Source organism: Podarcis gaigeae, assembly GCF_964106915.1.
Source record: "Podarcis gaigeae genome assembly, chromosome: 1".
Classification (NCBI taxonomy): domain Eukaryota; kingdom Metazoa; phylum Chordata; class Lepidosauria; order Squamata; family Lacertidae; genus Podarcis; species Podarcis gaigeae.
The window spans coordinates 9,866,784-9,882,199 of NC_139678.1; the positions used below are offsets into that span (position 1 = coordinate 9,866,784).

General features: G+C 46.3%; 1 protein-coding gene across 1 annotated transcript in view; it reads left to right on the top strand.

Moving 5' to 3' along the window:
- Nucleotides 1-15,416, top strand: part of HIF1A (hypoxia inducible factor 1 subunit alpha) — a 641,105-nt gene that overhangs the window by 311,709 nt on the left and 313,980 nt on the right. The gene's annotated exons all lie outside the window — the stretch shown is intronic.

Consider the following 15,416-nt stretch of genomic DNA (forward strand, 5'->3'; position numbering starts at 1 on the left):
GGGGGCATGGAGTTATGCAACCCCACAAGCCAAGGAGATAAGTAACTATAATAGGGTTGCCCTACTTCCAGGCAAACCCAGATATGTCCTCTTTTGGGGGGCAACATGACCATCCGGGCAGATCTCTACATTTTAAAGGAAATGTCCATTTTGGGGGGCTTGGGCCCTGGCTGCTGCTAGCCTGAGCTGGGGAAAGAGGTGCTCAGGGGCCGCCTTTCCTCAGCTCGGGCTGGCAGAAGCTTGGGCTGTGCTCTTTTTTGGTCTTCAAGATATGGCAGCCCTACTATAGGGCAGCTCTCTGCACAGAAGGTTTTTATGTTTAATTTTGTTTATGTTTTTATATATCTTGGAAGCTGCCCATAGTAGCTGGGAGAACCCAGTCAGATGGGTGAGGTAGAAGAAGAAGAGGAGGAGGAGGAGGAGGAGGAGGAGGAGGAGGAGGAGGAGTTTGGATTTGGTATCCCACTTTATTACTACCCAAAGAAGTCTCAAACCGGCTAACAATCTCCTTTCCTTTCCTCCCTGACAACAAACACTCTGTGAGGTGAGTGGGGCTGAGAGACTTCAAGAAGTGTGACTGGCCCAAGGTCACCCAGCAGCTGCATGTGGAGGAGCGGGGAAACGAACCCAGTTCACCAGATTACGAGTCCACCGCTCTTAACCACTACACCACATTGGCTCTCAAATGTAACAAAATGATTATGATAGAATAGAACATCCCTAATTTCATTGGAGAAATATTGAAGGATATGAGGTAATGAACCTGCATTTTTTTTCTCAGTATCAAACAGAGGGAGGAATAAAGCAGACTTGAATGTACTTTGAGATGAATTGGGTACATTTCCGAGCACAATTTAAAGTGTTGGTGCTGACTTTTAAAGCCCTAAACGGCCTCGGCCCAGTATACCTGAAGGAGCGTCTCCACCCCCATCGTTCTGCCCAGACGCTGAGGTCCAGCGCCGAGGGCCTTCTGGCGGTTCCTTCACTGCAAAAATTGAAATTACAGGGAACCAGGCATAGGGCCTTCTCTGTAGTGGCACCCGCCCTGTGGAATGCCCTCCCACCAGACGCCAAGGAAATAAACAACTCTCTGACTTTTAGAAGACATCTGAAGGCAGCCCTGTTTAGGGACGTTTTAAATGTTTGAAGTTTTAGCGTGTTTCTAATATTCTGTTGGGAGCCACCCAGAGTGGCTGGGGAAACCCAGCCAGATGGGCGGGCTATAAATAATAAATTATTATTATTATTAAAATTATTATGGGTAGTCTCTGAAGCACTTTGGACTGAGGGCAGCTGCTTCCTGACGTAACAAAGTAGGGTAAATATCAGATCTTTGGTTGATACACATATCCCTATTCAATAGATATCTTAAAAAGTACCTACTTATGAAATGCGCATTTCTAGATGTATTTTCTCTCCACAGTACACAATTCCCAACACATTGTCTCTTAAAATATGCATTTTGGCCCGCATCCCGGTGTGTGTTTTTTGAGCTGGAAACTGTGTCAGATCATTTAGAGAGTAAAACCCACCCGTCAGTCTGAGAGATGAAGAGCCGATCTGTCCATATAGAAATTTGCCAAAAAAGAAAGAAAAGAAAAAAGGAATTCCTCAAGCATTCCTAACTTATTTATGCTCCTGTCAGAAGCATGGCACATTAGGCCAACTGAGCATGCAATACCCAACGATAATTCAGGTCTTCCTGCATTTATACTGGGCATCGCCTCTTTGAATGGGAACATGATGCACAGTTAAGTCAATTGGGCATGTGATGCACAGCGGTGCTTCAAATCCTTACTCCAGGCTATGCAGTGTGTGCGGTACCGTAGATGATAGCAATGAGCATGGCATTGATTCACTTCCAGTTTGCAAAGATCCCATTTCTGCTTCTGCAAAGAAGTGCTCTGAACGAGTGACGTTGGCAGAAAAGAATGAAACGTTTCTGAAAAGAGTTCCAACATGTTGCTAGCGCTCATTTCAAACCTCGGTCTTGGCATTTAGTGTCGCTTTTGGGGTCCTACTCTGGTGAAAATGAAGCCTGAGGCATCAAAATACAGCGCAGCACATCGTAGCAATTCCCCGACACGGTCGTAAGATGTGTAACAGCCGACATTTATGTGCCCTAATGGTGCGGGAACCCCAGAGAGGGAAAAGCCTCCTGGAATTTGTGTAAACAAGTCGACGGAGGGGAAAATACATTTCTGTGAAATGGGGTATTTGTGGCGTAAATGGCAACTTGCATGTTTAGGGTGGGGTTTTAAAAGCACCTCTGTCTTCAGGACCACAGGTGTTTGGGGTTTTCAGAGTTGTGCTTTGTAATTAATAGCAACACATGCTGTTTATGGGCGGAAGGTTGGAGGGAAGTGTGGTGTAGTGGTTAAAGTGTCTGCCTGGGACCCAGAGGACCACGGTTCAAATCCTCACTCAGCCACGAAGCTCACTGGGTGACTTTTTGCTGGTCACCTGCTCTCAGCCGAACCAACCTGACAGGGTTGTTGCGAAGTTAAATTGGGAAGGAGGAGAACGATACAGGCCACCTTGAGCTTCGTGGAGGAAAGGTAGGATACAATGCAATGTAAAATGCATCTAGGGATGGAGGAGGAGGAGGAGTTTGGATTTGGTATCCCACTTTATCACTACCCAAAGAAGTCTCAAAGCGGCTCACATTCTCCTTTCCCTTCCTCCCCCACAACAAACACTCTATGAAGTGAGTGGGGCTGAGAGACTTCAGAAACGTGTGACTGACCCAAGGTCACCCAGCAGCTGCATGTGGAGGAGCGGGGAAGTTAACCGGGTTCACCAGATTACGAGTCCACCGCTCTTAACCACTACACCACACTGGATTGAATCTAGGACACTCTGCATGCAATGCAGGCTCTCTAGGACTGAGCTACCACCCTCTCTCAAATGTACAGTTTAATATTGTAAAGATCAAGGGAAGTAATACAGTGGTACCTCGGGTTAAGAACTTAATTTGTTCTTGAGGTCCGTTCTTAACCTGAAGCTGTTCTTAACCTGAGGTACCACTTTCACTAATGGGGCCTCCCACTGCTGCCACCGAACGATTTCTGTTCTCATCCTGAAGCAAAGTTATTAACCCGAGGTATTATTTCTGGGTTAGGGAAGTCTGTAACCTGAAGCGTCTGTAACCTGAGGTACCACTGTAATACCAGTCTATTCTGCTTTGGTCAGATCGCACTTGGAATACTGTGTCCAATTCTGGGCACCACAATTTAGGAAGGATGTTGGCAAGCTGGAATGTGTGCAGAGGAGGGCAACCAAGATGATCAAGGGTGTGGAAACCAAGCCTTATGAGGAGCGCTTGAAGGAACTGGATACATTTGGCCTGGAAAAGAGGAGACTGAGAGGAGATATGAAAGTCATCTTTAAATATCTCAAGGGCTGTCACATGGAAGAGGGAGCAAACATCTTTTCTCCTGCTCTGGAGCGTAGGACACAAACCAATGGCTTCAAGTTACAAGAAAGGAGATTCTGACTGAACATCAGGAAGAACTTCCTGACAGTAAGAGCTGTTTGACAGTGGAACAGACTCCCATGAGAGGTTGTGGGCTCTCCTTCCTTGGAGGATTTTAAGCAGAGGTTGGATGGCCATCTTTCATAGATGCTTGAGCTGAGATTCCTGCATTGCAGAGGGTTGGACTAGATGCCCCTAGGGATCCCTTCCAACTTTACAATTCTACGATTCTATGAAATTGCTTTGAGATGCTGCAGGGAAGTGATTAATAAATGAAATAATAGTGGAAATTGCAGTCAAGATTACCTGGTGGGTGTCGGGAATTCAAGCCCATATCAGGAGAAACTGGCAACTCTCCCAGGCACCTGGCTTGATTCCCTGTTGACCTCCCTGGCTGCATTCCCCAGCAAGATCCAGGCTAGGTCGCAATAGACGATCCTTCTCAGCGTGAGAAGAACACACACCCTCTTTCCTGCCCCCCCTGGCAGGGGAAAGAAATAGACAGAAACATATTTTCATGCCTTTATTTCTGTCTTTGCAGCATTACAAAAAACATGACTGCTCTCTTCAAACCCCAGCAGTCGAGTGGCAAACACTTCCTGTTCTTCCTGCACAGCTCATATTACACTCTGAGCTAATTCCGCTGCTTCGCACTGTGAATTGACTGTCCCTCTGTTTCCCACTGCAGTCCCAACATTCCCATTATGTTTTGCTTTCAAGCTAGCAGTTTGCAGCTGCATTGCTTCTATATCGTAACAGTGGGCACCTACCTGGTGGGTAGCCTAGGACAAGCCATGGCTGTCGGAATGGGACCTTGAGTTTTAATGTGAAATTTAAATATTGTGTCTGCCCCCTCCATGACTATATTACAGTGACTTCAAAGCAAAGGAAAGCATTTTTCCTAGAGTCCTGCATTAGTCTGTACTTCAATTCTATCTAATATGATTTATTGAATCATTAAAGCCAACTGTCACAGAGTCTCTTTCATTATTCCAGAAACCAAGCCATGTAATAGTTGAGGAAACTGGTTGCAGAACGGGTTTTTTATTTATTTTGGTGTGTATGTGTGTGACAATACCGTGGTATTAAATCAAAGCATATTAAATGTGGAAGCGCTGTAAACCGTTTTTTCTCCTAATTATGGGCATTAACACACTTTGTAATCTCATTAAGCTAATTGTATTGCTTCAGAATGGGCCTTTCAAATGCGAGATGCGAAAACAGCTCAGCTAAACGAACTGGATATTTGATTCAATAAAAAGAAAATTGCCATGCGAGTGCAAACAGCTGCAACAATGGGACCAACTTAAATAAAATATGGTGGGGGCCCAGGAAAGCCCCGCTCTACACAATCGATCGCATGGCGCAGTGCGCACACACCATTTGAATGGGAATGCCCATTAACTTTGTGGGGGGACCAGATGATGTTAGGATTTCATGCTTCCTGATGCTGGTTTTTATGATTGGTATAATTCTGTAATGGTTATATGGGGTTGCTCGTGCGTAAGTTGCCGCCACTCCTGGCTAGGTTGCCTGGTTAAACCTTTCCTGGCTAGACAGCCCTTCACTTCATGGCTGTTCAGTCGCTAGCAGAATCCATCAGTGGGCGTTTCTTGAACTTCTTCCAGCAAAGAAGTTCTTTGACGCCAAGTCTGCGCCTACTTTCCCTGCGCGGAAGTCTTCTGCGCAGGGTGGGTGTGGGTAGCGGAGGACCTGTGCTCTCCCCGCTGGTCTCCAGCGAAGAGTCCTGGAGCCCTCTCTCCGATTCCCCCATCCGCCCCCCCCTTTATCCCTGGTGTTATGCTGATTTCCTTCCCCAGCTGATGAGTCCCCTCTCTCCCTGCTTGGCCCTTCTCCGGCATCGCTTGGGAGCCCTGCCTCCACTTCTGGCTCCGATGTCAGTTCCCTGACAAATTCCCAAGCCTGTCTGAGTAGAGCCTGAGAAAGGAAAACCGTCTTATCTCCCTTCCGATGTGAGACTGTGAAACTGTACAGTGGTACCTCGGGTTTAGTACTTAATTCGTTCCGGATGTCCATTCTTAACCTGAAACTGTTCTTAACCTGAAGCACCACTTTAGCTGATGGGGCCTCCTGTTGCTGCCGTGCCGCCGGAGCACGATTTCTGTTTTCACCCTGCAGCAAAGTTCTTAACCCGAGGTACTATTTCTGGGTTAGCAGAGTCTGTAACCTGAAGCGTTTGTAACCCAAGGTACCACTGTCTTTTCACTTTTACATCGTTTTTTTCTGTTCTCAGAACCGGAGAGCTGGAGAGAACAGACGCCATAATGCTGTAGTCTGTAAATATTCTGTAAATAAATAGTAGTTTAGAACGATGATGCCTCTTTCTTTTGCTGTGTCAAGAGAGAAGGCTAGTGTGCATAAATCAAGCTGGTTTATGTTGCTGGAGCGCCCTGAAGAAGAAGGGGTTGCCTTTTCCAGAGCTATGCTCACCGGACGATGCTTGGAGATAGCCCAGAGCGCTCTCCCAACAGCTGAGTCACTTGCTACAACAGCTCTGCTGGCTACCAGTCTGTTTCCAGGCACTGTCCAAAGTGCTCAAAGACAGTATGGGTTTTGAGATCTTTGAGGGAGGTCTTCCTCTTGGTACCGCCACTATCACAGGCACCCTTGGCAAGAATGCAGGAGAGGGCCTTTTTGGTGGCTGCTCCCAGACTTTGGAACTCTCTCCGTAGAGAAGCCAGACTGGCTCCCTCCTTGTTGTCCTTCTGCCGGCAGCCGAAGACATTCTTGTTCTAACAGGCTTTTGGGAATGGACTACTTTTAATGAACGGGTTGGTGCAGTATTGCTTTTATTATTAGCTTATCTTCGTGTTTTTAATAGATCTTATATTTTTATATATTTTTAATTCCACTACTGTTTGTTTTGTAACGATTGGGTTTCCCCCTATGTTCTTAGCTGTTCTTATTTTATCGGTAAGATGCCTTTTCAGGACGAAAGGTGGGGTACAAATAAATAAGTACCGTATTTTTCCGTCTATAAGACTAGGATTTTTTTTACCAAAAAATTAGGTTTTAAATTGGGGCTCATCTTATACACGGGTACTGCTGAGGAGTGTTTTCTTAATGTGGAGTCCCCCCAAATAGGGGGGTGTCTTATACATGGGGGTGTCCTATACATAGAAAAATATGGTATATACTGCTACTACTACTACTAGGGACGCGGGTGGCGCTGTGGGTAAAACCTCAGTGCCTAGGACTTGCTGATCGTAAGGTCAGCGGTTCAAATCCCCGCAGCGGGGTGAGCTCCCGTCGTTTGGTCCCAGCTCCTGCCCACCTAGCAGTTCGAAAGCACCCCTAAGTGCAAGTAGATAAATAGGGACCGCTTTATAGCGGGAAGGTAAACAGCGTTTCCGTGTGCTGCGCTGGTGCTGGCTCGCCAGAGCAGCTTCGTCACGCTGGCCACGTGACCCGGAAGTGTCTTCGGACAGCGCCGGCTCCCGGCCTCTTGAGCGAGATGAGCGTGCAACCCTAGAGTCGGTCATGACTGGCCCGTACGGGCAGGGGTACCTTTACCTTTACTACTACTACTACTACTACTACTACTACTACTACTACTACTAATAATCAGTTTTTTTTCTGGGGTACCCAAAGCTATGCAGTACTCGCACCTTTTTTGCTTTGTCAAATGTTAAATGTATGACACTTCATGGTGAGTACTGGCACTTCCCCCCCTTAAAACAACAACAACAACAGCAACAACAGCAACAACAACAACAACAACAACAACATAATAATAATAATAATAATAATAATAATAATAGACAGACTGACCACCTGAGACACGGAGACATCCAGAAATGATTCCCATCCTGGTTCTGGTCTAGCTCATCAACGCTATGGCAAATGCACTCCCCTGTATGTATAGCGCCTGTTCCAGTCTTTAAATTCGATTTTGGAGACATGGTCTACCATCAGAGTTGCTGTCAGGAGATGTAGATGCCCAGAGAAGGCAAGAAAAGGTGAGTGCTTGCTAGGAACAGCAAGCCTTCTCCTGCATACAGTGGTACCTCGGGTTACATACGCTTCAGGTTACATACGCTTCAGGTTACAGACTCTGTGCTTCAGGTTAAGAACTTTGCTTCAGGATGAGAACAGAAATTGTGCTCCGACGGCGCAGCGGCAGCGGGAGGCCCCATTAGCTAAAGTGGTGCTTCAGGTTAAGAACAGTTTCAGGTTAAGAACAAACCTCCAGAATGAATTAAGTACTTAACCCGAGGTACCACTGTATATAGGTCCTGTGTTTCAGGCCAAGAGTTAGAGGCAGATCTCAGGCCTGGACCAGCTGAAGACCACTGGTTTAACGCTTTAAACATTAGTGTGGGCGCCTGGAATTGGGCCCGGAAATGAACTGCCAACCCATGCAAGTTATAAAAAGAACGGGCACGATTTGCGTGAATGTGTGGGGAGGGGAGAACCAGCCTTTTACCCCCACACAGCAAAGAATGTGGACTTGAATCATCCTCCTGGACGTCAAAAGATAAAGATGAGAACATCTTGAGGAGCCCCCTTGTAATGTTCTCATCCTTTGAAAACGTCTTCTTCTCTTCTTCCACCCCTTACCTTTCTTTAAAGGAAATAAAGGCTCCACAATGAAGATCGGCACAATGAGTTTGGAAGAAACCCTCTTTTGTTGCGGACGGCTAATAATACATTTAAAAACTGCCTCGACAATAAGCGGAATTATATAAAGTGACTGAATAATTAGTAGCTACCAGCCTGACAAAGCTTTATTAAAATAGTGATGGGGGCCTGCTAAAATTATCGTTGTTTATGCATCAGGGAGGAAAAGAAGCAACTAACAATGAACCAGGAACAGGTCTAAGTTGAAACAGGCGATGGGAAACAAAAGGTAGATCCAGGAGATGCCCACACACATCCTCTGGGTGCACATTGTAGATAAAATGCAATGAAAGACAATGGGCCGTCCTCCTCCTTCTCAGCCTCACAGCTGAAGACCCAAACTACATCATACTCCGCAAGTGTCCCAGAAAAACTGGGACATCCCATTCTTAGTGTTATGTAGTGAAGTTTCACCCTGGGCCAGCAGGGGGATACTGTATATAGTTTTCACTCAGGTCTGTAGATAGTTTTCACTCAGGTCCACGTCAGTTATTTTAGGCGGGAACTCTGGGCTGTTGTTGCTACAATGTTGACAGCCGGCTGCCTATAAAAGCAGGCCGGCTGAGCTGTTTGCAGTCAGTTCTATTCCAGCTTACAAAATAAAGAGCTACTTGAAGAAGTCGCTGTGTCGTCTACTATGTCAACCCACAACTTAACACTTAGCGCAAGAGACGGCGGCCATTTTGTTGCCATGATCTCCCCTAAGGACTTTTTTTCTGGGCTGAGATTTACCTAACCTAGGGTTGCCATATTTCAAAAATATAAGACACAATTGCTCAGCTTTTTCTGGGCAATGGTCCATAAAGCTGTTGAGCTTCTTTTGGACAAAGGCAGTGGCGGATGGCAGGGTGGTGAATGAGCTCCTTTAATTGCCATCTAGAAGGCAACAGGGATCTGACCACCGCGCAGCCCTTCCACTGGCGAACAGACGAAATCCTGGGCATTCCCGCCAGGCACCAATTTAGCTCCCACCTCCTTCCAGATTTTTTTCGGAAACATATGATGACTCTACCTCACCCTGCTTGAAAATTCTAAGGAAAAAACAAACAAACCAGTGCAGTTTTGATATCAGCAGTTAAAGCCAGTGTAGTTTTGAAAAGATTCAGTTTGCTATCCAATTGTATCCAAACATAGATGGAAATCTGCTCCTTGATTTCAGGAACCACCCTGCAAAATTTGGTTATGAGAGCTTAAGACATGCGCAAATGCAGACCAGACAAATAAAGTACAGTCGTACCTTGGAAGTCGAACGGAATCCATTCCGGAAGTCCATTCAACTTCCAAAATGTTCAGAAACCAAGGCGCGGATTCCGATTGGCTGCAGGAATGTCCTGCAGCCAATCGGAAGCCGTGTTGGATGTTTGGGTTCCAAAGAACGTTCACAAACAGAAACACTCACTTCCGGGTTTGCGGCGTTTGGGAGCCAAACCGTTCGACTCACAAGGCATTCGTCAACCAAGGTACGACTGAGCTCTCCTAATTATGCAAATGAGCTAGGGTCCTTTCCTTTCCTGTTCCTGAGTCCCATCCCTGCCTATTTGGGCATCCTGCAAGCCCTGTGTCACTTTAGGATATTTGATTTATGTCTTTAATCAAATTAACCATAAAAAACCCTCTGCAACTGATGCTCAGCTTTGATTTCCTCCCCGCACTGAAGGTAGGGATTGCAGTTTAAAAACAAAAATAGCCAAAACTGGTGTGTCCCACAAATGACAGCACTTTGGAGGTCCCAAGTCACAAGGTGGTTAGATTGGTCTCAGCTAGGGCCAGGGCCTTTTCAGCCCTGGCCCCGACTTGGTGGAACGCTCTGTCACAAGAGACTAGGGCCCTGTGGGACTTGACATCTTTCCACAGGGCCTGCAAGACAGATCTGTTCTGCCTGGCCTTTGGTTTGGACTCAGTCTGACCCTTATGTTTCCCTCCCCTTACGGTTTCTATCTATGGGCTACTTTTAAAATGAGGCTGCATTTTAAATTGCATTTTAACCTGTATTTTAAATTGTGCCCCCCCCCTTATGTTTTTACTGTAATTTTACTGGTGTTAGACACCCTGAGCCCGGCTCTGGCCAGGGAGGGTGGGGTATAAATAAAATTTATTATTATTATTATTATTAAACCACTGGGAAAGTGTGGTGAAAAGAACAGCTTTAAATAAACAATAAAATGGTAGCGAATGATTTACTCGCACATGAAGTATGCATTGAGGCCTACCTAAGGAAGGAGCGTGAGCATGGGGAACACATAGATGCAACGATGCCTTTCAGTGCCTTCAGACTGACATTGGGCTCAGCAATCTCCAGAGCAACACATCCTTTGATCTCGTTGGCTTCCTTGGGCACAGGCAGTTCATTCAGAGTCACGTGGACTTTGCTCCAGGCACTACTAGTGACTTGGGAGTCTCTTTTCACGTCTGCTGTGGTTTCGTAGCCTCCGCCCCCCCCCCCACCTTTCTGAAATGATCAGCTGAAAGTCATGTTGGTGTTTCTGATGGAAAGAGGCAGCCAAGCGAGAAAGCTAGGGTTTTTAAACTTTTCATGTTGAATTTTCATGTTAAATTTTCATGTGTAAGCTCAGCTCTTTTTTTCTTTTGCATGCAAATGCTCTTATGTATTTTTTTATTTATTAAATCCGTACACTGCCCCTCGTCCATAGATCTCAGAAACAGCAAGATAAAAACCACAAAGTACAGACTACACACGTGAAACGGATTTTACATTCACGAAAAACAACAGAGATGAGCTGTGAGATTGGACTAACATCAAGAGAAGAATTAAAGGTAAAGGTAAAGGGACCCCTGAACATTAGGTCCAGTTGTGGCCGACTCTGGGGTTGCAGTGCTCATCTTGCTCTATAGGCCAAGGGAGCCGGCATACAGCTTCCGGGTCATGTGGCCAGCATGACTAAGCCGCTTCTGGCGAACCAGAGCAGCGCACGGAAACACCGTTTACCTTCTCGCCGGAGAAGGTAATTATTTATCTACTTGCACTTTGACATGCTTTCGAACTGCTAGGTTGGCAGGAGCAGGGACCGAGCAACGGGAGCTCACCCCGTCGTGGGGATTCAAACCACGACCTTCTGATCAGCAAGTCCTAGGCTCTGTGGTTTAACCCACAGCGCCACCCGCGTCCCTAGAGAAGAATTAAGAGGAGATTAAAGAAGAATGATGTGGCTACTGAAGGAAGTAATGTTTGTAACAGAAGCGTGAAACCTGATTATTACTTTTTTTAAAAAAGTATTAAATTAGTAATAAAAGTAATTGAGTGATTTGGACTGATTTGTAATCATTTGGAAAACCAATATTAATACCCCCCCCCACAAAATATATAGCGCAAATTAAGCAAAATAACAACAAAGCAATAACGCCCCCTTCTACAACACATTTAAAAGGGCATTGGAGGTCAAACTACAAGAAAGAAGATTCCACCTAAACATTAGGAAGAACTTCCTGACAGTAAGAGCTGTTCGACAGTGGAATTTGCTGCCAAGGAGTGTGGTGGAGTCTCCTTCTTTGGAGGTCTTTAAGCAGAGGCTTGACAACCATATGTCAGGAGTGCTCTGATGGTGTTTCCTGCTTGGCAGGGGATTGGACTCGATGGCCCTTGTGGTCTCTTCCAACTCTATGATTCTATGATTCTATGATTGTGTGTGTGTGTGTAAGCTAGTAGGAGAATTTATTCTCCCTTTCTCATAACACTAATACTCTTGGACACTGGATGAAACTGGATGTTGAAAGGTCCAGCACCGATAAAAGAAAATACTTCTTTATGCAGTGCATTATACTACGGACATTGCGAGGGCCACCAGTGCGTAGTATAATGCAGTAGAAATGTTGGAGACTTCAGAATGCAGACCAGAATGGAAAAATCCAGGCAGCAATATCTTTAAAACAAAAGTTTTATTGACTTTGGTTTATTTGTCAGACAAGCAAAGCAAAGTGGGTACATTCAGCAAAAATGAGAGAATGCCCACCGTCAGTCAGATGCAGACAACTTTTATGCTCTAAGGCAAAGCAACAGTTCAGCCCCCCCCCTTCCACCTCCCAGACATCCCCCTTTATGCATATTCATTAAAAGCTCTACCAATGAAAGAATTGATGGTGGCCTTTCGGTTCCAGTCTGCATTATCCACTAGGTGGCGCTGCGAGCTTATAAACTATTTGATCTAATTGCTGTTTCCAGTAAATGTTCCTTGACCTATTTGCAATTCCTTGTAAAACCACATTGACCATCTGTGTTCTCACCGTTAGTTTTGTGGTGGGCTACATCTTCCTGTTGTTGCTCTCTTCTCGGTCTGTTTACTGGAATTGGGTCAATAGCTAGAGCAGGTGTGAAGTGCTCTGACCACACTTGCTGCATTTACAAAAATGCTGTGTGCAGGCAGAGGAGAGAAATAGTTTTTAGCTTTCAGCTTGCTCCTTATAAAATGGCTTCAGTCTGGCTCTCCAAAGTGGACCTCTGGTCTCCACTCCTTCAGTATAATGCAGTGCGTTATACTACGGACATTGCGAGGGCCACCAGATTGGATTGCTTTGAAAGAGGAGGAGACAAATTCGTGGAGAAGGCGATTCACAGCTGTTAGCCATGATGGTTACACTCGGCTTCCAAAGTTGGGGGCAGAATTGTCTCTGAATACTAGTTGCTGTGAACAGCCGGAGAAGAGTGTGTTCTTGTGCTCCAGTCCTGCTTCGAGGATTTTCCACAGGCATCTGGTTGGCCACTGTGAGAACTGAATTTGGTAGCCCAGGCCTGATCCAGCAGTGCTATTCTTTTATTAGGATTCTGTCTTATACTGAGTCACTTTGGTCCATCGAGCTCAATACGGTCAGCAGCTTTGCAGGGTTTGGCGCGGGGGCATAGCTGTCAACGTTTCCCTTCTTTAAAGGAAAATTCCCTTATTCTGAATAGGATTCCTCACAAGAAAAGGGAAAAGTTGGCAGCTATGCGCAGGGCACAAATCCCAACTCTACCTGAGAATGCCAGGGACTGAATATGGAACTGACCTTCTGCATGCAAGTGGCTCAAGGTTTCCAAAAAAGGTAGGGGATAATTCAGATAGAAATCTCCAAGAGTCAAAAAAGATTATTTATGTATGCCACTACAGTGGCTCGTATTTTGTTAGCCCCAAAATGGAAAACAAGGGAGGTCCCAACTAAAGATTAGCAACTTAAGCGGATGGAATGTGCTCAGCTTGCGAGCTAAACATATAGAATAAGAGAACAAGAAGAACATTTGTTTAAAGAAGATTGGAAAATGCTTATTATAATATATGGGGGGAAACTGTGTACACTTGAAAACGTTGGCAGCATGCAGATAAATTCAACAGTGTAAATAAGTTTTGATGGATGTAATAATGGAATACCAAATGGTTTAGTTTAAGTAAAATATGCAGGGATTTATGATACGCAAAATGAACCATGGAAAGGGAAGAAGGGAAGTCACTGATATTTTAAGGATATTTAAATGAGTATTCTAAATTGTAAAACAGAATATACAGTGGTACCTCGGGTTACATATGCTCCAGGTTACAAACTCCGCTAACCCAGAAATAGTACCTCGGGTTAAGAACTTTGCTTCAGGATGAGAACAGAAATCGCATGGCGGCAGCAGGAGGCCCCATTAGCTAAAGTGGTACCTCAGGTTAAGAACAGTTTCAGGTTAAGAACAGACCTCCAGAACGAATTAAGTTCTTAACCCGAGGTACATTTGCAATGATTTTGCAATTTTTTTTGCAGATAAAATCGCTCAGATTCGGGAAGAAGTAGACTCCACCGTGGGAGCAGGGCTGGGGCGGGAGAGTGCTAGAGTCCTGTCTGGTCAAGTTGTGTGGGATCAATTCCAATCTGTTACCTCCGAGGATGTGGACAGGCTGCTTGGACGAGTGAAGCCAACCACCTGTCTCCTGGATCCTTGCCCATCCTGGCTTATAAAAGCTAGCCGGGAAGGACTGGGCGATGGGCTTCGTGGGGTGGTGAATGCTTCCCTCCGTGAGGGAGCCTTCCCAGACCCGCTGAAAGAGGCGGTTATTAAACCGCTTCTTAAAAAACCATCTTTAGATGCGGCCACGATGGCCAATTATCGCCCAGTCTCAAACCTTCCATTCTTGGGCAAGGTGATTGAGCGAGTGGTTGCTGAACAACTCCAGGCACGCCTGGAAGAAGCGGACCATTTGGATCCCTTCCAGTCGGGATTCAGGCCTCATCATGGGACTGAAACTGCCTTGGTCGCACTGGTTGATGATCTCCGGCGGGCTAGGGACAAAGGTGAGAGCTGTTTCCTAGTTCTGCTGGATCTCTCAGCGGCGTTTGATACCATCAACCTTGACATCCTTCTGGACCATCTTGAGGGGCTGGGAGCTGGGGGCACTGTCATACAGTGGTTCCGCTCCTTCCTCCTGGGCCGTGTTCAGAAAGTGGTGGTGGGGGATGAGTGTTCAGACCCCTGGGCTCTCACTTGTGGGGTGCCCCAGGGTTCTGTCCTCTCCCCCATGCTTTTCAACATTTACATGCAGCCTCTGGGAGAGATCATCAGGAGGTTTGGGCTGGGTGTTCATCAGTATGCAGATGATACCCAGCTCTACCTCTCTTTTAAATCAGAACCAGTGAAGGCGGTGAAGGTCCTGTGTGAGTGTCTGGAAGCGGTTGGAGGTTGGATGGCGGCTAACAGATTGAGGTTGAATCCTGACAAGACAGAAGTACTGTTTTTGGGGGACAGGAGGCGGGCAGGTGTGGAGGATTCCCTGGTCCTGAATGGGGTAACTGTGCCCCTGAAGGACCAGGTGCGCAGCCTGGGAGTCATTTTGGACTCACAGCTGTCCATGGAGGCACAGGTCAAATCTGTATCCAGGGCAGCTGTTTACCAGCTCCATCTGGTACATAGGCTAAGACCCTATCTGCCTGCAGACTGTCTCGCCAGAGTGGTACATGCTCTGGTTATCTCCCGCTTGGACTACTGCAATGCGCTCTACGTGGGGCTACCTTTGAAGGTGACCCGGAAACTACAACTAATCCAGAATGCGGCAGCTAGACTGGTGACTGGGAGCGGCCACCGAGACCATATAACACCGGTCTTGAAAGACCTACATTGGCTCCCAGTACGTTTCCGAGCACAATTCAAAGTGTTGGTGCTGACCTTTAAAGCCCTAAATGGCCTCGGTCCAGTATATCTGAAGGAGTGTCTCCTCCCCCATCGTTCTGCCCGGACACTGAGGTCCAGCTCCGAGGGCCTTCTGGCGGTTCCCTCACTGCGAGAAGCCAAGTTACAGGGAACCAGGCAGAGGGCCTTCTCGGTAGTGGCGCCCGCCCT